The sequence below is a fragment of the Eptatretus burgeri genome, chromosome 11 (genome assembly GCF_056783735.1).
Source record: "Eptatretus burgeri isolate ZD-2024b chromosome 11, Ebu_testis_v1, whole genome shotgun sequence".
Classification (NCBI taxonomy): Eukaryota; Metazoa; Chordata; class Myxini; order Myxiniformes; family Myxinidae; genus Eptatretus; species Eptatretus burgeri.
The window spans coordinates 72,407,320-72,432,319 of record NC_140971.1 but is presented as its reverse complement, the minus strand read 5'-3'; the positions used below and the strand labels follow the sequence as shown (position 1 = coordinate 72,432,319).

Genomic DNA, 25,000 nt, shown 5'->3' with positions numbered 1-25,000 from the left:
ACAGAGAGAGAGAGAGAGAGAGAGAGAGAGAGAGAGAGAGAGAGAGAGAGAGAGAGAGAGAGAGAGAGAGAGAGAGAGAGAGAGAGAGAGAGAGAGAGAGAGAGAGAGAGAGAGAGAGAGAGAGAGAGAGAGAGAGAGAGAGAGAGAGAGAGAGAGAGAGAGAGAGAGAGAGAGAGAGAGAGTGTTCAGGGTGCCATATGAGGGATGACTTCATCGATATATATATATATATATGGTGAATATACTGGTTCTGGCTCACTTTTCCCCATGTAAATGAATGGGGGATTTTCAGCGATTCATATTTTTTTTCCCTAACAATAAACCCCCTTTTTATCCCAAGGTATATTTATTTGTCTCCCCTTTTAACCTGGGGACACTTTTTTTTTCAAATAATCCATGCAATAAGATAAAGATTTGTTCAAGTACTAAAGTGGTAATGTGATTTGTTAAAGGTGATTCAAAAAAAAAATCTGAAACGTCGAAGCCTCGGGACACTCTTTATCAAATAACCGATGCATATTGTTTAGCTCACTCATTGAACCTATAAAGATTTGTTCATTCTCAAATTCCTTCAATAGTTTAATTTTCTTTGCACAATAATCCCCATCTAAAATATTGAAAAACAAAACGTTTGAATCTTTATATTTTTTAAGATACCCCTTTTGTGCCATTACGAAATGATAAACTTCTCTTAATGCTCTTGTTTGACCACCTCCTGAGCCACATATCATTTTGAGATTATAGCAAATTGTTTTTTCATTGTTCAATTGACAACCATCAAAGTTTTCAGTCCATTCAAGGATATTCATTTTTTTCTTTACATCCTCTAACTTACTACTTTTTAAATTGATTCGCTTATTTGTTTTATTTACCTTTGTTTTAGTTATTTTTTCAATAAGACATTTGATATTTTTCACATTCATTATGTTTTCCATTTATATACCAAGACTGAGATTTTCTCCACTCTTAAGTTTGATTAATACTTGGTTTGACCATTTATATATTGCAAAAAAAAAAACGCGGCGATAGCCCTTAAAAAACCCTAACCCATCTTCCCATCGTTAAAACACAATCTATTCTATTCACTCTATCATACAATATCCATATGGAACACAATCTATTCCATTATCTAAAATAAATCTCTTATCATCAAAGGCTCCTAATGCCTTTTTATTTACTTCTTCACTATATATGTTATGTTTATAACTTCTTATTGTATTCATTTTCCTATATTCTTCTTTCTTATTCATCAAACAATTATAATAATTTCTAAAAGTTATTGATTTCTTTATTACATATTTCTTTATTCCCTTTAACCTCTTATCAATCTGATCACCATACTTATAAGCATATGCCTTTGCTCTCAATCCAATAAACTCACTCATTACTTTTCCACCCAACTCATCCTTAAACTTACCAATAACCTTTTCATTCTTTTTGGAAAATGACTCACTCTTCTTGCTGAAATTACTTGTATCATAAACTCCAATATTTTTCTTCATATCTTTATAAACATCATCAGTTTTTATATCTAGGATAAAACTATCAGTGTCCATATACAACAATGAAACATTTTCACCATACTCTTTCTTTAAGTCATTATACAAATAATCATACATCAATATCTTTGATAAATCAAGAACTGCTGTTCCAATATAAATTGGTTTATCCATAACAATACTTTCCTTTTACATATGAATTGCAGAAAAGTTCTCTGAAAAAACCTCTTCTCTCTCAAAACTTGGTTTATTTATCAATCTCGAAGCTTCTTTCCAAGATGTTGCGAATCTAATGTTTTGCCTGTTTCTAACATTTTCCATAGTCTTTCCAAATACAGCATTATTCATTAATTTATAAAAGTCTCCTTCAAATTTTACTTTTGTATTTGCTCTCATATCTGTATTGAATTGAATATACTTTTTCACCCAAGGACTTTGTTAAAACTCTATGAATTTTAGCTACTCTCAAGCCTTCTCTCAAAAACTGTTTTAAGCTTCTCTGATGCAAAACATCCCTCTTTATCAGAGAATGTTGTTAATAACTTTTCTGTTGATTTACCTTTAATATTAAAACTTTTATGATAATCACTGAACCATTCTTTCTTTGGGGTTCCTTTCTCACATGCAAAAGGAAGGTCTTTATGCTTATTATGAAGATCACACGGGTACCTCAAATCAACTTCAAAATAATAACCTTCTTCTTCGTCATTCAATTCCTCTTGAGAAGAAATAACAATATTCATCAAAGCCTTTTCATAATCCTTTTCTTCCACCCACTCTAATTTACCATAAGGCAGAGATTGAGACATTGCCCATCCATACAAATTATTAGCATCAAAGTACATCAAATAATTACTATCTTTTTCACTATCATAATTTGGAAGATATTTATTATTTGCTTTAGCATATCTTTTTGAACATACTTGTGATATTCCACCTCTCTTGGACTTCTCAATCATCAAAAGCATATCAACATCACTGATTAAATCTATATCTTGTTTTGTCATTTTCAACATTGCACTCCAAGCTAAACCAGGAGCTGTGAAATAGTGGGCAGGATCTAATCCATAACAATTTTTATTATGACAGAGTGATCTAAAAGCTTCAAACACATCAGCTAACAATAAAAGATCTGTTTTTAGATATAAATCATGATATTCTCCAAGGTTCTTTATCTTAAATATTTTCCATATTTCTTGTGCGTGTTTATATTCCTTATCACTTATCTCTTCTTCATAAAGGTTATTATAGAAACTTTCTTTTGAAGGAAGTTGTGTTTCTTTAAATCTCAGAAATGAATCCATATAATCATAAGGATAAATTCCCTTACTTGTAAGAATTTTCTCTTTAATTTGAATTTCATTCCTTGTTTGAATTTCCTCTCTCGTAAGAATTCCTTCTTTAATCAGAATTTCATCTTTAATCTGAATTTCCTCTTTAGTGAGAATTTCATTCATTGTTCGACTTTTCTTTATAATTAGAATTTCATCTTCAGTTAGAATTTCTTCATTAATTAGTTTCCTCTTTACTTTGAATTCTCTCTTTAATCTGAATTTCCTCTTTAGTGAGAATTTCCTCTTTTGGAAAGAATGAATTAAGATTTGGAAAAAGAGTCCGTGGAGCTCAGATTTGATGCGAGGTAGGCTAGTGGTGTTCCCATAAACTTGTAAGAATCTAGAAACCTAATACGAGTTAAAGGTTTTGTGAATATCATTTTTGTAAATGAAATATACTTTTGACTTGTGTTTGTTATGGCAGAAATATTCGCTGGTGTTTTTGAAAGTTCATTTATAAATAGATGTGTATCATAGTTGGCGCTGTTGTGAAGAAAGACTGGAATAAAAGAAGGTAATTTATAATTAAGATTACAACAGGAATGAGCGGGACCTCTATATTTACCAGTAAGATGACAACGATCCCTAACTTTAGACTCCTTAATTTCCCCCTCACAAATATGACAGATATTGTTCTTTCTAGATTCTAATTTTTCTTCTTTAGTTAATTTCATCGGTTCATTTGTTTCTTTCATTAATTTAGTGAGTCTTATACAATCCTTTTCTAATCGTTTTACAAACTCTTGTGAAGCTTTTTTTTCCACTATAATGTTCAAGTTTGTTATACTTTTCTCCAACAGATGATTTGATATAATAACAGAAACCACAAGGAATATGTTTTTGATATTTATTTGTATATGATTCTTTTGGATTAGGAGAAGCAGTATTTATCTTTTTAAGGATACATTCAAAATCAGCGCATATCACAAATGGGTGCATGATAGATTTATTATAATCTTCAAAAGAAATCTTTTCACCAGGTTTAGGCATTGTAATTACAGCTGATTTATGATTACTACAATATTTTGAATGTTGTTCTAATCGTTCTTTTGTATGAAATGAATTAAGACATCGCTTACAAGGATATATTTTGTTTGCTGTTCTGAATACCTGAGAAGAGATTAATCTTGATAAATTATTGATGTATGTGTAATGTGAATTATTTCCAACACTAAAATATAAATGATCAATGTGTGTTTCTTCATTTTTATAGTTGTTTGAAATTTTTAATATTTGAACTTTGTTTGTATCCGTTAATCCATATACATTAATAGAAAGATTATTCTTTTTCTCAAATTTAGGAATATCTGTTAGTGGCATTGGGAATTTAAAATCTTTAATGTCCAAGGTATTCTCATATTTCATATATTGTTTTACTCTTTCTGAATTACATTTTGGTGGATGAAAGTGAGCAAGAACAGACCAGAGAAAACATTTACTATCATTGTTCTTGATATTAACAACTGCCTTCTTTAGTTTTATTTCTTTTGGTAATTCAATATAAGAAGAAGCTTTAAGAGGGTTTGATTTTAGAATGTGTATATCTAAAAAGATGATTTTTTAATATTGAATCCACTTCCTACCACTGTATTATCAACATCCTCCTCTTGTTTTGATAGTTCTTCATAAACCCCACTATTCAAAAAATCTTGAAATGATGTTATAAAATGAAGATCTGTTCTCATATAAGGAGTTTGTTCTTCATCTTGTCTTTTCATATTCATTTTCACTCCCATATAAAACTTTAAAGTTTTCATTTCTTTTAATGTCTTTTTAATAACTTTTTCAACATCAGGTTTCACTATTTCAATTGATTCAGCTATTGATGATGGACCGGGTTCTCCAAATTGAAAAATCCTTATTTTTATATGCCCTTTAAATGCCCCATCAGTGTTTTCAATATAATAGTCTCCCTTTACTTTAAACTCATTTTTCTTGTGTTTTTGTGATTGAAGATGTCTATTATAACTACTCTTCAAAACATCCTTTGAGCAGATATCACAATGTTTTCTTTCCAACTCAAGAGGAGATATTTTATGAAATAGATTAAATGTGTGTTTGTTGGTTCGGAGGTGTTTTCTATAATGTTTATATTTGTGATTACAAACATCGCAGTATGTTGTATTCACCATATTTATATAATAAATCTTTGCTGAAACTAAAATTTTCTTGATGAAAATTTCGTTTATTTTACAGGTGAATCTGTGCTTAAAACCATTTTATCCTCCAACTTTTTCACTTAATAAATACAATGTTTCAAGACACAAAAGACAAGTTTCAATCAATCTCTTCATTTGTTAAAGATACTGAGAAATATGTCAAGGATGTAAAATTGAACAAAGATAAATATAACAACTATTGGATAAAAACTATTATGGTAAATAATATGAGTTCTTCAATTTCCTTCAGTGGAAGGGCTTTTTGTATACCTGGTAGAACATCAATTAAAGTATCTCTAACAAAAGTTTCTCCTCTCCTTCTGGTAATATATTCAAAACTAGAAAAAGCAATGAAACAAGAAAAAGTATCAAAAAACAAAAACCTCATGGATGAAGCTTTAGAAAGAAAAGATAAGACCATCTGTAATATGCAAGGAGAAATTTGTGTTTTTTTCAACAACCCTAAAGATGTAAATCCTGATGAAATAAAGGATGTTAATATATCAGGTGAAATGACATTTCGTTCAATAGTAGTTAACGATCATTTTAAAATTACCTTTAATATAAAAAATGTTGTCGTTGAATCTGGTAATGAAAAAAAGTATATCGATATCGATGGTAATATTATTAAATATGATTCAATATACAACTGAAAGTATAGATGAATTTCAGTTTAAGTAAAGTTTTACTTTATAAATATGCTATACTTTCCTGATTCTCCATATGACAAATTTGAGAATTGTCCTGCGTGTGAAAGACGGGGATTAAACACAGAGTCAAAAGCCTATAAACAATGTATCTTCTGTGATTATCTTCTAATTAATGATAATAAAAAATATAAAAAGGAAAATAATTCTTTTAGATTTACACCAAAAATGAATTACTTTACAAGATTGAATCGAGAAATGAATGTAAAGTATGAGGGTGATAACACACCTTTCCTTACAAGGGTAGAAACTGAACGTATAAGAGATATGTTCAAAGGATTGTTGTTATATATTATTCATGGATGTAATTTTCAGGGAAATATCAACACAAGATATTGTATAAATAAAATAATGGATTATCTAGAAATTAAACCTGAACTTAGGATAAAATATTGAGTTTCTAAAAAAGCCAATAATAAATTAAATAACCTGTTTTCCAAATATATAAATGAATGATTTTTTACCCATTTGGGAAAATAAGATAAAATTTAACAACCATAAAAATCTCCCAAATTCATTAAGATGTCTCATAGTTGGTTCAAGTGGATGTGGAAAAACCTGCTTACTTTTAAAGATGCTCCTCACTCCCAACTTTTTAGATTATGATAATTTAATAATTTTCACAAAGTCGAGTTTTCAACCAGAGTATCAATTACTCTCACAAGGTTTTAATGCTGGTCTTCAAAAAGAAGATATAATCGGTTTATTTAAACGTCAAAAAAACCTAAATGATTATGACATTGAAGATATAATTCAACTATTTTGTGATACACAGAGATGTAAAAAGAAATCAAATCCTATAACTTGTATTCTAAGTGATAATACGGATGATATACCGTCTCCCGTCTAATATAAGATTTGGATTAATCAAAAAAGAACCTCGTTATCTTTGATGATTGTGTTAATGAGAGAAACCAAATGGTAATGGACAGCTACTACACAAGAGGGAGACATTCTTCTTGTAATTGTATTTATCTTAGTCAATCGTACTTTCAACTTCCTCGTCGTTCCATCAGAAACAATGCTAATACTTTTATTTTATTCAAGTTAAATTCAATAGATATCAATAATTTTTGGAGAGATAATTGTTCTACATTATGTAGTAAAAAGAAATTTGAGGATTACATGAAGCACACGACTGAAAAATATAAATATATTGTTGTGAAACAAGATGGGATATTAAGGGATATATTTTTTGTTTTATAAACAATTACATATATAAATGACAACTATTATTGTAAATCTTGTGGGTAAATCTGCTTCTGGAAAAAACTTTCATAAATCAAGGTTCTTGTGTAATACAAATGAGAATATTGTAAATTTACTTAAAAAACACCCCGTGATACGCATTGTATCAACAACAACTAGAGCAATAAGACCTGGAGAAGTAAAAGGTGAAGATTATCACTATATTTCAGTGGAGGAACATATGCGATTGAGGAATGAAGGTCAAATATTTGAGGAGGTTTCTCTTGGTGCAACAAAATATTCACATTGTAAGAGTGAGTTAAGGAAACTAAATTCTGGTGGTCTTGGGATATTAGAAACTAATCCAGAAGGAACGAGACAAATTATTAAACATCTGAGCGGAGTGAAGATTTTATCATTCGGTTTTGATGTTGATGAAGAAACTCAACGCAAACGTATGAAAAGCAGAGATGCAAGTATTAGTGAAGAAGAAATTACAACTCGCATTAATGTTAATAAAGAATTTGATGAAATATTTAAAGAAAAGGATTTATTTGAACACATCTACTTGAATGATGAAGAAAAGAAAAATTTCCCTGTTGATCTTTACAATTCATTAAATGATATTTTACAATAAATAAATGGAAGCAAAAGAAAGAGTAAGAAGATTTAAGGATCATCAAGAGTTGGTTTCAAAAGTTGTAAAACAGCAGGAAGACATAAAGAAGAAATGCAGACAGAAACTAACGGGCGAAGAAGCATTTGAAAGAAAACAAGAGAAATTTTTTAAACCACTTTTAAAAACTTCCGAAGAAAAAAATGAAAGATGTTTCCACAGTTCCCACAGTAGAATATACTCCTAAAAAACTTCAAATGTTAAAAGATTTTGATCAAATGACGGAGGAAGAATTAGAGCATTTAGAAGAATTAAAGGTATATGATGATGAAGGTTTATTTCAACAACTGGAAGAGATTAATCGACCCCGTGATTATATTGTGAATGCTCTTCAAAACAATGAATATTCAGCGGATTCAAAAACCAAAGCAGGACTCATTCCAACAGAACAACCAGCAATATTTCATCTTGTTCAAGAAAAGGTATTGATATTTAATAATGAATTAAGGTTCTTGGGTTCTGCTCAACCCCCTGTTAAAGTAACTCTGAGATTAATGTTTCTTCTCACAAAAGATGGAAGACAAGGTTCAACTGTGAGGGATGACTCAAAGTATATTGATAAACCATTGGATATGAAAAATAATGATGATAGAGTATATATTGATCTGCTGAACACTCTAAATTATAGGGTTAGTATTTCTAGTAAAAGTAGGAAAAATGAGAAGGAGAAACACATTATTCAGGCTTTAAGTATCCTTGGTTCAGGTATTAGTTTTCTTCCAAATGACCCATCACAATTAGTTAATAGACTGTTATTGTTGTTAGGTAGTAAGAAGGCTGGAAATAACAATTGTTTTAATGAAGCATCAGCCATTTTAGACCAGTTGATGAACATGAAAATAATTAATAAATCTCAATATAAAGACATTTTATCTCAGATTAAATACGATGAGAAGCACAATCCTGAGTTTTAATTTCACAACAAGCGACCACACATCTTCATTCCCATACCCACTACAACCTGACCCAACAAAAGAATATGAGGCATCTTTCTTGTCCATGGAAACTTATAATACCTTATTTAATATAACTGATAAAAATGACAAGTTTTGTTATAATCCCGGAAGTGGATACAAAACGATAACAGTCTCACCCGGAGCATATGAGATTTCTCAAATATCTTCCGAAATTGCTCGTCTTATGAAAGAACAGGGTGATGAACCAAAAAATATTGTTATAGACATTCAAAAACATACTTCAAAATCAACGATTAAAGTTAAAAATAACTACAAGGTTGATTTCACAATTGATAATTCATTTAGAGAGTTATTGGGTTTCTCCTCAAAAAAGATTGAAACTAATGGGACGTTTTACAGTGATAATGTCATTCAAATATCCTCAGGAATAAATTCGGTGTTAATTCACTGTGATTTGATTGATGGTGCTTATAATGATGGAAAAAAACAAATGCAATATTTTCATTCAGCGCATACTCAACCCCAATTGGTTATAAATTCAATATGGAACCCAAAAATTTGGTTTATCTCCCTGTGTCAGGAAAAACCATACACAGAGTAAATTTTAGGATAACCGACCAAGATAATCGTATGATTTCTTTTAATGGAGAAGTTATATCCATCAGAATTCACCTACGTGAAGTTTTCCAATAAATAAATACGATGGTTATTGTGAGGAAACACGAGTTGGGAAAATATAAAATAATTACAGGGGATGGGATGTTCCTTTCCCCATACTACAAGGGTGAAGGTATGTATCTTGGAAGAGGATACTATAAACCCAAGAGACAAAGGGGTGTTGGACATCAATTTAGAGGAGATGGGATAATTGATACTCTCATGGGTATTGGTTCAACTATTCTTAAACATAAAGATCTAATTGGTTCAACTGCTTCTGCTGTGGGAAATGTAGCAGGTGCTGTAAAGAGCATAAAAGATGCCCAGAAGGAATCTCATAAATTACAAGCAATAAAAGAAATTAAGAAAGGCAAAACTCAGTTGTCCCCCCAAGAATGACAGAAAATAATTCGAATACTTGGATCAGGGTTTCAAAAGTTTTAACATCTTTTTTCCTAAATAAATACAAGTATGGAAGCAATTGATAGTATCTATGATTTGGATGATACTATTATTATCTCAAACTCCACTAAAAAAGAAGATTACTTCAAGGTAAATGCAATAACTGGAACAGACTGGAATACGAATGGTACAAAAAGTTTTGAAATAAATAATCAACAAACCTATTTGAATCTATCCGAAAGTTTCTTGTTGTGTAAATTTAAATTCACTAAGGCTGCGACTAACACAAACACACAATTTCTTCTGGAAAATGTTTGATAGTGTGCGTTTGTATATTGGAACACAAGAAGTTGAAGTGGTTGATTATGTCTCTGCTGTATCTGAAATGATGAAATTTACACTCCATACATTCAGTGATAGAATGGGAAAGGGGTCTGTCGAAGGTTTTATTCCTGATATGTCAACGGGAACAAACACAGACCCTGGATATATTCAAAGGAAAGGAGCGTATAAATGATGATACAAAAGCAGAAAATAGTTTTACTGTGGCAGTTCCTCTTAAAGGTATATTTGGATTTTGTGATCATGATAAAGTTCTGTATGGTCTTAAAATTAGATTTCAACTACAAAGGAATGATAATGAAAATAGATTGCTTTTTGGTGTTGGTAATGCTTTTGGTGATCAGAATAAATTTGTAATTGAGGAGATGAGTTGGTATATCAGTGAATATACTCCTAATCTTAAAACAGAAGAGATGTTGAATCGAAGACTTAACTCAAAGAAACCACTCAGTGTATCATACCTCAAAAGAAGATGTCAACACGTTAAACTCAACCAAACTACTTACACGTGGAATTTGGGTGTTCTGGAAGGAAAGCCACGATATCTGTGGATCATTTTAAAAAAGCCAAATGGTGATACTGCGACTGATAAGAATAATGCATTGAGTGATAATGCTAAGGTGAAACAACTTCGCGTTTCTCTAGATGGAACATTTTATCCACGAGATAGATTGGAAATTAATTGGGAAAAAATGATTTTGCTGAAGTATACAAGTCTTACCAAAAGGTGTGTGAAAGTAATGGAAATAAAGAACCTATTTTGGATATGACAGCATTTAAAAGTTTGTATACAATCTATGCGTTTGACCTGAGCGCTCAAAAGGAAACTATAAAGTCTAATCAAGTGGATACTTCCCTATACATTGAAAGAGGAGAGAGTGAAGAAGTTGATACATATTGTTTGCTTTTGGAAGAAACAGAATTACAGATAATGGTGTGATGATTAGTCTCACACAATTTTTTGTTAAATAAATGAGTGGCAAAGTACCAACTGGGGTATATGTTAATCAAATCAATCTTCATGAACTATCATCTTGTGTTCAAAATCAAAAGCCTTGTATGATTAACGTTAATACAATTCAGAGAAAAGGAGCAGTAAGAATTGATGTTTTGCTCACAAGAGAACAGGTTAAAATCTTGAATGACACTGGCTCACTTAAAATTAAAATGACAAAACCAATGTTGAAAAAATATTCAATAAGAGAGACGAGTGGAGGATTTCTCCCATTTCTAATTCCTTTATTTGCTGGTTTAAGTGTGGTTGGAGCATTGCCGGGTGGTATTTCAACAGCGGTGAAAACTGCCAACGAAAGGAAGGCTCAACTCCAGGCTCAAAAAAGAATTGGAAAGACATAACAAAGAGTTGGAGAAACAAATTAGTGGAAGTGGTGTAATTGTAGATTTTGCTGAAAAACTTGAAGGTCTGCCTGATAAAGTGAGATTGTTAGTTGGAGATATGCTTTCTTCTATAGCACAAGCAGGTGTAAAATTAACGAAAAGAGGTAATGGATTATATCTTTCTAATAAATAAATGAGCATTGATGAGTGGTTTAAAGAATTTGGAAAGAATACAACATCAAATTTACAACTTGTCAAATATTGTAAGAAATTAAAAATTCATAATGTGGTTATTTGTATGAGAGATGAATTAACAAATGTGCCGAAACATACAAAGAATATTATTATGAACTTAGAAGATAATAATGGGAACGGTTCTCATTGGGTTTGTATTTTTAATAGTCAAGACAAATATTATTTTGATAGTTTTGGTCTTCCACCACCTGTTGAAGTCATAAAATTCTTACAGAATGGTGTTTATCAAACATTTCAAGTCCAAGAATTAAATTCCAAGTGTTGTGGTCAATTATGTCTATATGTGTTATTTCAACTCAACAAAAATAAAAAATTTTATGATATTATTTTTAATCTAATATAAATGACTTATGTTGGTAAAGATGGTTCTATCTTTGGTGTATCTCAAGAACTGGATATTGATTTATCAAATTATTACACAAAGGCACAGGCTGAACAACATAAATATAATATAACCAAAAATATTAACATGAAAAATGCTTATAAATTAAAAAATTATCCAAGCCCGACTGACGCGAATGACTTGGTGAGATTAAGCGATTTATCACAATATATATCCTTAAATAAAACGGCCGTGTATTCCAAAGATACAGAAGTGTTGATATTATCTCCAGGTCATACAGAATTCACAGTTTGAATTAAAATAAATTTTTATAAAGAAGGGCGTATCGTTTGTATGAGAATAGAACAATGGGGGTATGATATGAATGATTTAGGGTATAATTGGTCATTTAAAATTAACCTCGAAGACCTGGAACAATGAAATCAGTCTCGTAAGGAAGAATATTATCCACTTGGTATTGAGAATGAGTTTTGTGGGGCCACGATTAGTAAACAACAAATAAAAGAATTTAATAAGGGTAAATATAATAATGGTTTTGCCCTTGTTTATATCATGAAAACAGAAAAAAACAGGATTATATATAATAAGTAAGGAAATAGAAAATTATTTAACTATGGGAAGATGGGGAGGTGTTTCGTGCCATAATATTATTCTAACATATATTTCTAATACATAAATGACAGCAAGAAGGCTTCAAGAAAATTATCATTTCTGTGTCCAAGCATACCTTCAAGAAAAGGGTATTCGGTATTTTAATAAATATGTTCTACAACATAAGAATGAGGTATTTTCAATAAAAGATTGGCATTATCCTGATGTTGATAAACCGACAACTTTAGATTTAATTGGAATGTTAAATAATGAAAAAATTATAAAGTTAAGAAAAGGGAAGGCTCTTTTAGAAATTCAAAAGAAATTTTATTGGTTTCCTGTTGTAAAAAAAATTATTTTGGATACAGGAATAACAAGAAATCCTGATGAATATATGTGTGATATTCTATGGGGTGTAAGCGATTCAAGGATAATAAGGGATGAGGAAGGAGTTGAAGAAGAGAGGGAAGAGGAGGAAAAGGAGAAGAGAGAGAAGGAGGAGAGGGAGAAGAAAGAGAAGGAGGAAAAGGAGAAGAGAGAGAAGGAGGAGAGGGAGAAGAAAGAGAAGGAGGAAAAAGAGAAGAGAGAGAAGGAGAGGGAGAAAAAAAGAGGAGGAAAAAGAGAAGAGAGAGAAGGAGGAGAGGGAGAAGAGAGAGAAGGAGAGGGAGGAGAGAGAGAAGGAGAGGGAGGAGAGAGAGAAGAAAAGGGAGGAAAGAGCGAGACAAAATAAAAATCAAAATATGGAAACCAGTGAGATTAAAAAAAGATTGGTGGTATTACAGAAAATAACTCAACCCACCGAGGAGGAAAACAAAGAATTGACAAGTCTATTTGCAATACTTTCGACAAGACTAATGACATCGACAAGATATTCATTTTGATTCAAGTTTTTCATTTTTTTTTTCTTTAATAAATGGAGGAGAGAGTGAAGGCATTTCTAAGGATTCTTTATGTTTTAAAAATTAAGATTCAAATGTGCATGTTGGAAACTAATAAGGTTTTTGCACTCTGCAGGAATTTTTCACATTAATAAATGAGTTATTGTCTCAAATGTAAAAAGAAAACCAAGAGTAAAAATATCTCATATGTTAAAAGTAAAAATAACAGGGTTATACAAAAAGGTATATGTTCGGTGTGTGGTTCAAAAAAAAATCAATTTATCTCCAAACACAAACGAGGAGGAGATATACAAAAGTTTTTATCAGGAAGTAAATTTACAACTTCTGGAATACCAGGGGAATTACATCTTCCAGGGTATTCTTTCTGTGGTCCAGGCACAAACTTAGATAAAAGATTAGATGAGGCAGACAATCCTAAATCCTGGAGTAAACCCATCAATAGAGTTGATGAAGTGTGCATGAGACACGATATTGATTATGGGAATACCACAACGTTGGAAGAAAAGCATGAAGCCGATAGAGAAATGTTGTATAATTTGTCTCTGATACAAAATCCAACCTTGAGAGAAAAAGTTGATCGGTTCATTGTGAAGAAGATGATCAGTGCTAAATTGAAACTTGGACTTGGAAATTCAAAAAACTTATCGGCTCTAATGATGTCATTAAGACTGAAGAGCAATTAGCTGATGAATTACATAAACCAATATTCACAAAGTTTCAGAGAAGGAAAGTTTATTCCAAGGAAGTTGATTATATCTGGTCTGCTGATTTGATTGAACTCAATAATGATAAGGGGTACAAGTATGCTTTAACTGTTATTGATTTGAGGAGTAGATACGCATGGGTTGTACCATTAAAAAACAAAACAGTTAATACTCTTATTATTCAGGATATTGTGGATAAGTATAATGACACGATTCACACGTCAACAAATATGAAACCATTAGAAACATTTACAAAATTAAAATATGAAAAAGAGATTAATGTCAGAAAACCTAAGTTCAAAGTTGGTGATATCGTAAGAATATATAGGTGGAAATCTCATTTTGAAAAGGGTTATATTAAACGATGGACGAACGAGCTTTTTAAAATTGTTGATGTAATAGACATGGTTCCTTGGACTGATAAGATACATGATTTGGAAGGGGAAGAGATTTTAGGTTCATTTTATTCACAGGAATTACAAAAGACAAAGATAAATTGAAATTTCTTGACTCCGCCCCTTTTTGACTCCGCCCACACAAAGCCCACCCACATAAACCCCACCCCACACAAGCTCCACACAAACCCCTCCCCACACAAACCCCACACAAACCCCACCACACACAAACCCCCCACAAGCTCCACACAAGCTCCACACACACAAACCCCACACAAACTCCACCCATATTCATCATATTCACATAATTAGTGATTAGTTAATTAGTTCCCCACACACAACATGTTTATTTAATTAAAAAATTATCCACCCATCCACACAAGCTCCACTCATCCACCCATCCACCCATCCATTTATCCACACAAACCTCATCCACATAAGCCTCATCCACATTCACCCCTCCCACATAAGCCCCACCGAAGCTCCGCCCACATAAACCCTGCCCACACAAACCCCACCGAAGCCCACCCACATAAACCCCACCGAAGCCTCACCCACATAAACGCCCTCCCACAAGCCCCGCCCACACACGCCCCGCCCACACAAGCCCCGCCCACACACACCCCGCCCACACCGAAGCCCCGCCCACATAAACCCCACCCACACAAGCCCCACCCCCTCATCCCCCCTCGGCGCCCCCACCTTTGACCCACCACCTCCCTCATCCCACCCCCACCCTTCCCCACACACACACATGGGGAGGGGAGGGGTTGGATGAGGGGGTGATGGGTCATTGGGGGAGCGCACCTACCCCCCCCCCACCCCCTCCCTCTCCTTCATGTCTTAATCCTTTTTTTGAAATTCAAAATCAAGTAATTGTAAACAAAACAAATATAATGAATCAAAATTGAAAATATTAAATATTCATTTGCGAGAATGTATAATCTTTCCCAGCAATCTTCTTCAGATGTCTTGTGATTTCGAAACTCAGACACCATATTCTGTTTTGAAACAAAAAGTGGATAATAATTAGGTTTTATAAAGATAATTACATGGTAATATGAGTAAGCCTGGTGTTGGTTCTAAGTTCAAGCCTCGTTGACCACTGAATTAACACACCAGGAGGCCGACTCAGCCTGTCATCCTTCCAAGGCCAATAAAATGAATTCCAGTGTACTGGTAAAACCGTGTCCAAGCTGATGATGCAACCAACATAAGAAGACATTCCAAAGAGAGAGTGATATTAATAAAAGAATAACTAAATAATAATTCAGAAACATTTACCTCCAGAAAATCATGTGTTGTACCAGATTGCTTCAACAGCTGATGTTGTGTGATCGAGCTGAAAAAAAAAAATAACGAGTCAAGGGTATAGATGGAGAGACAGACAGAGGGAGGTAGAAAGACAGACAGAGAGAGATACAAAGAGACAGACAGGGAGAGATAGAGAGAGACAAACAGACAGAGGGAGGTAGAAAGACAGACAGAGAGAGATACAAAGAGACAGACAGGGAGAGATAGAGAGAGACAAACAGACAGGGAAAGACACACGCACATATATACATATATATATATATATATATATATATATATATATATATATATATATATATATATATATATATATATATATATATATATATATATATATATATATATATATATATATATATATATATATATATATATATATACATATATATATATATATATATATACATATATATATATATATACATATATATATATATATATATATATATATATATATATATACATATATATATATACACACACATATATACACACAGCTACACATATATACACACAGCTACACACATATACACACACAGCTACACACATATACACACACAGCTACACATATATACACACACACACGGACACACACAGACACACACACACACACACACACACACACACACACACACACACACACACACACACACACACACACACACACACACACACGTGTCTCACCATTGGTTTAATTCATTCGAGATCAGAGGCCATGATAAGACTTCGTACCAGTCAGTATAAATGTTTTTCAATTCTCTTCTAAAATCATTGACCTCTTCAATAAGAGCATTCATTTGATGCACCTCATCGTGATATGTAAACTCCACTTCTTCCAAGGACCTGCCAGGAAAAAATATATATTTTCGCATTATCACGATTTAATTTATAATCAATTGCTTCATCGTTCAAAGAGGAAACCATACACAAACTTACCAACTTTGTTGTGAGCTGTTATCTTCATCGGAAGAGAGTGAGTCCATGTCTCAGTTTTTTTTTACCATTGGTACAAGATGGCAAAAAGATCAGAGACCGTGATAAGACGTCGTGTCAGTCATTAAAAATGTTTTTCAATTCTCTTCTAAGATGATTGACCTCTTCAATAAGAGCATTAATTTCATGCACCTCGTCGTGATATGTAAACTGCTCTTCTTCCAAGGACCTGCTAAGAAAAAAAAAAAATATATATATATATATATATATATATATATATATATATATATATATATATATATCAGAATTATCACGATTTAATTTATAATCAATTGCTTCATCGTTCAAAGAGGAACCTATACACAGGCTTACCAACTTTGTGTTGAGCTGTTTTGTTCGCGGAAGAAAGATCGCTCATGTCTCAGTTGTAAAAATGAAAATCCCGTCTGGCAGAAACTTTGTCTGGCGAATCACTTATAAGGCAACGATGAGGAGATTGCTTAATCATTGGGTGTGGCCACAGGAAATGACGCTTCAGGCGTCATTAAAATATCAGCTTGACGTCAGCTTAAAATCTTAAAATAAGACGTCAGCTTGGAAAATAACTGGGCGATATATTCTCAAATTGTATGAATCATTTTTAAAACATACTTAAAATACCCTAAAATGGTTTTGATTCAAATGTTTTCAGTTCGTGTTCTGAGATAAAATAGAAACACGAGGCCTTGTCTCAGAGAATAGTTCCTATTTTTTCACAGCATGACTGTCCAAAAACACTTCCTCATTCACACAGCACGAACGTGTCAAAAAAAATACTTCCTCATTTTCATGACACGAACTGAAAACATTTGAAACAAAACTCTTTTTATGGCGTGGTTTATGCACAAAAATGATTTGCAACTCGGGCGGTGGCCAGATGAGATCATTAAGAGAAGTTTATCATTTCGTAATGGCACAAAAGGGGTATCTTAAAAAATATAAAGATTCAAATGTTTTGTTTTTCAATATTTTAGATGGGGATTATTGTGCAAAGAAAATTAAGCTATTGAAGGAATTTGAGAATGAACAAATCTTTATAGGTTCAATGAGTGAGCTAAACAATATGCATCGGTTATTTGATAAAGAGTGTCCTGAGGCTTAGACGTTTCAGATATTTTTTTCGAATCACCTTTAACAAATCACATTACCACTTTAGTACTTGAACAAATCTTTATCTTATTGCATGGATTATTTGAAAAAAAAAGTGTCCCCAGGTTAAAAGGGGAGACACATAAATATACCTTGGGATAAAAAGGGGGTTTATTTTTGGGGAAAAAAATATATGAATCGCTGAAAATCCCCCATTCATTTACATTTGGAAAAGTGAGCCAGAACCAGTATATTCACCCTACTTATATATATTGTTGAGGATTCAGCGACGGAGGGATTCTCAAACCACTCCGGCTGTTTCTGGTGTTATAACGCCGGCTGGTTCGGCAGTTCTCGGGTTGCGCGTCTCGAATCACGGTACCAAAATGCACCTGTACCTTGCCAGCTGGGCTAATAGACCCTGGTTACAGACTGGTTTTGTCAGAGACCGAGCGGAGTGTACCAGTCTGTAACCATTTTCGATTTTATACCCAAATCGAGCGAATCGTTCCTCGATTCGATTCAAATCGAGTGAATCTTGAGGTAGCACACGAACCAATTCAAAGCGGCAACTTCATACAAATCAGCCAGATTTATTGGGGACATCGGGGAAACACGACAAGCAAAACATTCACGACGATGTTTTAATTACTCTATAACCCGTTTTTAACTAGGGGGATAAGGATTTCGGGTTTTGAAGGGGTCTCTGACGAGATAAACCTTAGACGACATGCAGACAAGACACAGAGTACTTGGTGATGCTTCGTGGACGAGAGGAAGTGTCAAAGGCACGAATGCGGCTCGTGACAAGTCGATGTCAACGGATTCGAGCACCCAAGCTCAAACACACCACGTGGCAAAATGGAAGCGTCGTCCTTTTGTCGCACCACCCACGCACGCAGCCTCAGCACGTTCAGCCCACGTAAGGTCAACGGCACAAGAGCGGAAGATCCACGGTGTGCTCTAGCTGGCTTTCCACAAGGTCCAGCATACAAATCCAGGCCTGGCCTGCTCACCAGATCAGGCCAAATCGGGGTGTTAGGCTCCGCAGGCGGATCGACGGGATAACAAGATGTGTCGAGCCGTGCCATGAGTAGGGACAGTCAGAGGCTCCGTCACTGGACTCGGGATGAACCTGTCGAGGACCTCCTCATAAAAGTCGATCGCCGACTCCCCTCATGCAGTCCTTCCTGCCTCTTTCACGAAGCAAATCGCATACAGACACAGCCATCCCTTACACAGCAGATCGCGACTCCCACGAGCCGTTTCTCATCCAGCCGATGGCAGACAGACCTCATGCCGTCCCCTCCCTGCCTTTCTTGGGCGCACCTCACAAAGCCGATTCCAGACTCTCACTCGCAGTTTCTCATTCAGCCGATCGCAGACTGACCTCATGCAGTCCCTTCCTTACCTTTCTTGGGGCTCGCTCTTCAGGACCTTGCTCCGGGGATCCGTGATTGGTCCATCGCCCGAGATTGCAGCTGCCTCCACCAATCGGCTGCCGACACTCTCAGAGCGCTGGGCGGGGCTAGTTCGGAGAAGGGAAGGAAGAAGAAGAAAACCACCTCTCGGCACACCACCACTGTATGAACAATGAACAGCCAGCTACACCTCCCGACACACATGTAACGTCCAATTACCGAACAACCTGACTAAACATTCATTTTAGGGGGGATCTGGGCTAATCCTATATTTAATAACACACTAAGGGCCATTTCCTCAACACGACCCCCACCTTTCTCCCGAGGCTCTCCCGAGCCTCCATCTGTGGCAGCCCACGGTAATGGCCCTGTCTAACATACAGCACAAATCTCCCATTTACTCTCACCCGCAATATGGGAAGCACTTAACTCCAAAAACCAAAGTGTCACAGTAAGATTGGCATGTCCCTATCCTAGTGTGTCGGATCACTAATCTAACAAACAAATTCACACTCTATGCACACTACTTAACATTCTAATTATGGATTTGAACCGGAGCACATTCAATTTTACTTTTTTAACACCAATATTTGCATAGGAGCAGGACATTCAAAGGTTCAAAGTTCTTTCACGTGTTCGCTCCTCCATGCCCCCTCCCGGCAGTATTGTCCATTCATCCCTGAGGGTTGACTCACTTTGTGGCCTTATTGGCCTCTCACCAGGTGAGTTCAGTCGTCCCAGTGGCCTAATTTCACAGAGAGTTCTTCAGCCCACAAAATGGCATGAATCTTCGGCCGCAACGGCCCACAAAATGGCATGAATCTTCGGCCGCAACGGCCCACAAAAGCACTTTGGCCTCAATGGCCCACAAAAATGCTTCGGCCCCTATGGCCCACAAAATGACTTCCCGGCCACAATGGCCTACTCACGAGCAGCAGCAGGCAACAAACTCTGCATTGGACAGCAGGTGGCACGGCAATTGTGGCACGGTGATATCGATGGTAAGCAAATGCAGTTTGGAGGCGTTCTTGACACAAATGGGTGTGTTGACCTCAGACCAGGTGAGATGGAGTGTACACTTAACCTTCCTTGCCTGACTTGCTTTGGCAGGACTTGTTTTGGTATGGTCTTCCTCATGTTCTTTTTTATTTTTTTAAATTTATTTATTATTATTAGCAGACAGGATGGTGTTTCTTACTCAAACGTTATCTCCGTGGATGTGTGCTCATGACGTACTGGGTGGCCTCTCTGGCACTTGGAGAGGGTTACCTAGCTTGGCCTTTGTTAACAAATTTTCCCATCAACATTACTCGCACCCGGTGTCATGCATGAATGGTGCGGAGGAGAGTCCATCGAACCTAACCATTCACTTTTAGCTCCAAACAATGAAACAAACCCTGCTATGGCTAGAATGATCCTAATGACCCATTTTCCCCGACCTGGCACACTGTTCCATTCTTTTAAACCTGGGCAAGGCCCTTATTTGTGATTCTGCATTTGGTGGTGCTTGGCATAACTCACTGGCTGGGGAGTGTGACAACTACGAGGCCTCTTTGCTTGCTTCCAATCGGGGGTGGAGGACACCCAGCGATCTCGGGGTTCACTTGAACGTGCTTCTGGCACTCCTAAGGAGTGGCTCTCTAGCCCCCATACTGTGCTCTCCTAGCACCCATACTGTGCTCTCCTAGCACCCATACTGTGCTCTCCTAGCACCTATACTGTGCTCTCCTGGCACGAAAACCTACCATGCTCTCCTGGCACTAAACCTATGGTGCTCTCCTGGCACTAAACCTACCGTGCTCTCCTGGCACTAAACCTACCGTGCTGTCCTGGCACTAAACCTACCGTGCTCTCCTGGCACTAAACCTACCGTGCTCTCCTGGCACTAAACCCTACCGTGCTCTCCTGGCACTAAACCCTACTGTGCTCTCCTGGCACAAAACCCTACTGTGCTCTCCTGGCACTAAACCCTACCGTGCTCTCCTGGCACTAAACCCTACTGTGCTCTCCTGGCACTAAACCCTACTGTGCTCTCCTGGCACCTCTGACAGCCTTCACCTGCCAGGAACCCCTCAAAGCCCTGGTGCCCTCTCCCCCGACTCACCAACTTCCAATACCATGTCACACTCCCAGCCAGTACCACCATACCTTGGCCTGCACCTACCCCTAGCAGTCCGCATGCACAATGGAACAGCAGCCAGAATCCATGTCAAATCCTCTAAGTCCCCCGAACCTACACCAACTTGGTTAGGAGACTCCTACCGACAGGGTACGTTGTTCGCACTCACTCTCCTCATTTGCACAATCACGCCATTCACCCAAACACTTTAGTCATTCATTCCACAGTGCCGCACGCCCAGTCCACAACACCATCCAACACCTTTCACTTTTGTGTGAAAACAAAAACACACCAGTCCCTCGGATCCCACTTGGTCATCAAATTCAACTGATACTTTTTTAATAAAATCAAACCCCAATCAATTTGTCACCACGTCCGTCATCCGCTGGCCTCCTCCATACTGCCCGAATAGTTTATTTCCAACAATTTAAACAAAACATCAAAATCTCTTCACCAGCCCCATGGAACCAGACATGGTTCTAACCAGGCATTTCAGTCTTTCCTCAAACAAGCCACTCTTTTTCATCCACTTGCTTCAGGTGTGTTTAACGCTCTGCCTGTAATGTCTCCACCATTTTTTTTTCAATAATCACCGAAATCCACTCGTGCCACTCATCCCTTCTGTCATCTCTCAATTTGCAATCACTCAATATAATTTTCAATCAAAATTTTTACATCCCAATATGGCCTGCTTCTTTGGCTCATTGGAAGGGGAGTGAGGGGACGAATCCTTCATTACCCATTACATGACCCCGCCGCCTTTCCGCCACGGCTCAAAGGGGTCACTTCTCAATGGGGGTTGTGGTCCACCCCCTAATTTTCTCCAGGGTTCGCGGAAGTCAGGTAGATCCCAATCGGGGAAGCGGCCTCCCCCTCTTCTCCAGGGTTCATGGAAATCAGGTAAACCCCAATCGGAGAAGCGGCTTCCCCCTCTTCGCCCTAACTCCCTGAAGACAGATAAACTCCACTCAGCTAGCCAAACCCCTCGTGTCCTCAGAGAGGTTTGAAGACCAAGTGACACATGCCAGTGCTGCTTGCTACTCATCTGTGCTCTACCCCAAAGTTCCTGTGAGGCTGAGAGAGAAATTAACATCCAATTTCTAAAGCCTGCTCCTGGATGCAGCACCTCCAACTCTGCAAGAACCCATGCGGAGCTGTCCGTTATGGTTTCCGTCCCTTGTGTCAAGTTCTGTCCTGGTGGCATTTCTATTTCTCCTTGCACCTCCAACCTATTTCCTACATCACCACTCATTCCACGCTCAGGACTCCCACACATTCCAAGGTTATGTATTCACATTCCACACCTTCAACCTTGCCTGCGTACTGACCAACTGCCTCACATTCCAGGGTTACATTCTCGACCGCCAGGTGAGTACCCACACACGTTTTGGCCTTGGCAGAACACACCGGTGCTGTAGTCTGGACTGTGGACTCACCGCATTCATTCACAGGCTCTCCACACACACATTCAGGGGTCACGCATGCGTGCATCTCATCGGACAGAGTCTCTTCGTTAACATAAAATTCAACTCCTAGCTTAAGCTCATCGGCCGCGCCATGTATGCATGTGCTCACGTACCTGCTTCGTTCCAGTCACCTCTGTCCAGTCGCTTCTCTCCAGCAGGTTGCTCATCATCGGTTCGCCACTCTCCTCTGGGGCTGTTAGCTCCACATGCTGGACCTGCTCAAAATGTGTTTCATTCGTCAACAACCCCGTATGCTCCCTCAATGTCTCCATCGCCAGGGTTTGCTCTAATTGTGGTGTCATCCGACGAGTGATGTCAATCAAGTTCCGCGCCACTAACATTCCTCCCTGTGGTGATGTCACACATCCCACATCATTGTGCTGTTCTACTTCCTGGCTCCATTTTCCTTTCCATTTGAGTCGTTCTTCCTCTCTGAGCCTTTTTAGTTGTTCGTTATCTTTCCGGAGTTTTTCCATCTCCGCATACTCCAACCTTGCTCTCTCCTTTAGTTGGTCAATTTCAAATTCATATTCTTTTTGTTTCCTATCCCACCGCCTTCTCATGTTCCTCATTCTCCAATCTCGTCGTTTCTCTAAATTGGTTGATTTCCCTTTCCTGTTTCATTCCTTGTTCTTTTACTATCTCCACGTACTCCAACCTTGCTCTCTCCTTTAGTTGGTCAATTTCAAATTAATGTTCTTTTTGTTTCCTATCCCACTGTCTCTCTTGTTCTTCCTTCTCCAATCTCGTCGTTTCCCTCAGTTTATTGATTTCCTTTTCCTGCTTCATTCGTTGTTCTTTCACCATCTCCACGCACTCCAACCTTGCTTTGGCTTCAAACTGTTTGATCTGCACAGTGTGGTTCCTTAACGTTTCATTCTCCATTCTCGTTCTTTCCTCTCGTAACATCCTCAGCTCGTTTTGTAATTCCCTCTTTGTTTTGGTGTTTCTGTAACTCAGAAGCTTTTTCCCCTAATTTGTTGCTCATCTCCGCACCTCTTTTGCATTCTTCCCTCCTCATTTGGTCCATTCTCTTACAGTATTCCTTTAGTCGTTCCAGATATTCCTTTTTTCTTTCTATTTCCTGTTCTTGGATTTCTCTTATCTGATTGCCTGTTCTTACGTTTCCCTTCAGTAGTTCCAATTCCAAATCGTGTTCCCGTTTTTCCTTTTCCAGCTTTATTTCTCATTCTTCTTCCAAGCTCTCCCTATCCCGGGAGTTACTAATTTGCTCCTCTATTCCCTTGTTCAGTTTGCTCTTCTCATGTTCCGACAACTCATGGGTAAACCACTCTACTTTAATCCTATCACCACATCGTTCCACGCCTGTGTTGGCTAAGTCCTTTTCCAGCCCCCGAAATCGTTCCTGTGCATCGGCCAATTGTTGTTACTCACTGTGCACATAATTTTCCTGAACCTCGTCTGCGTGCTGTAATGCCTCGTCCAATTTAATTTGTAACTCCTCCATATAATACCCATCACACTCCACCTGTTTCAAGGCATCCGACAATCGTGCATGAAGCTCGTCAATGTACGCGTAGTTGTCCTGCTTCGTTTGCCATGACGCATGCCGTGGCCACGTGGTTTGAAACGGTGGGCGGGAGCCTTTTCTTCATGCTGTACAGTTCGTCACGCTATTCATAGTAATCCTCTACCGCTTCGTGTCGTGCTGAGGTGGAGCCGCGCCGCCATTTTGCAACTCCATCTTTCTTCATAATTTCGAAGTTTTACACCCAATCCGCTCAAAATAAAATCAAAGCAAATTTGGAATTTGCGAGCGACTTTTTTTTTTTTCTTTTTTCCCCCGCGCCTCTCATATCCAATGTTCGAGGAGCGAACGACACCAGATGTTGTTGAATCGGTGTCCTGCAAATTTATGGGGGTGGATGGGTTCACACCCCACTCCTGACTACCAGTGTTAAGGATTCGGCGATATCGGGATTCGCACCCTACTCTTGACAGCCAAATGTTGAAGATTCGGCGTCACTTAACAGCACCGCCGTCTCCGCGGTTATAACGCCGGCTGGCTCGGCACAGGGTTACGTGTCTCATATCACAATACCAACGTACACCCGTGCCTTGCCAGTAGGGGAAATAGACCCCGGTTACAGACTGGATTTGTCAGAGACCGAGCGGAGTCTACCAGTCCGTAACCATTTTGGCTTTAAATACAAGTCGAGCGAATTGTTCCTCAGCACGGCACGAATAGACTC

General features: G+C 37.0%; 1 long non-coding RNA gene across 1 annotated transcript; it reads right to left on the bottom strand.

Annotated features, from left to right (window-relative positions):
• Nucleotides 1-15,239: 15,239 nt before the first annotated feature.
• LOC147017359 (uncharacterized) lies at nucleotides 15,240-17,837 on the bottom strand. Its single transcript, XR_015049461.1, has 3 exons — nucleotides 16,405-17,837; nucleotides 15,691-15,748; nucleotides 15,240-15,407 (listed from the first exon to the last, which is right to left on the bottom strand). It is a non-coding gene; the product is annotated as an uncharacterized LOC147017359 (long non-coding RNA).
• Between the last annotated feature and the right edge of the window lie 7,163 nt (nucleotides 17,838-25,000).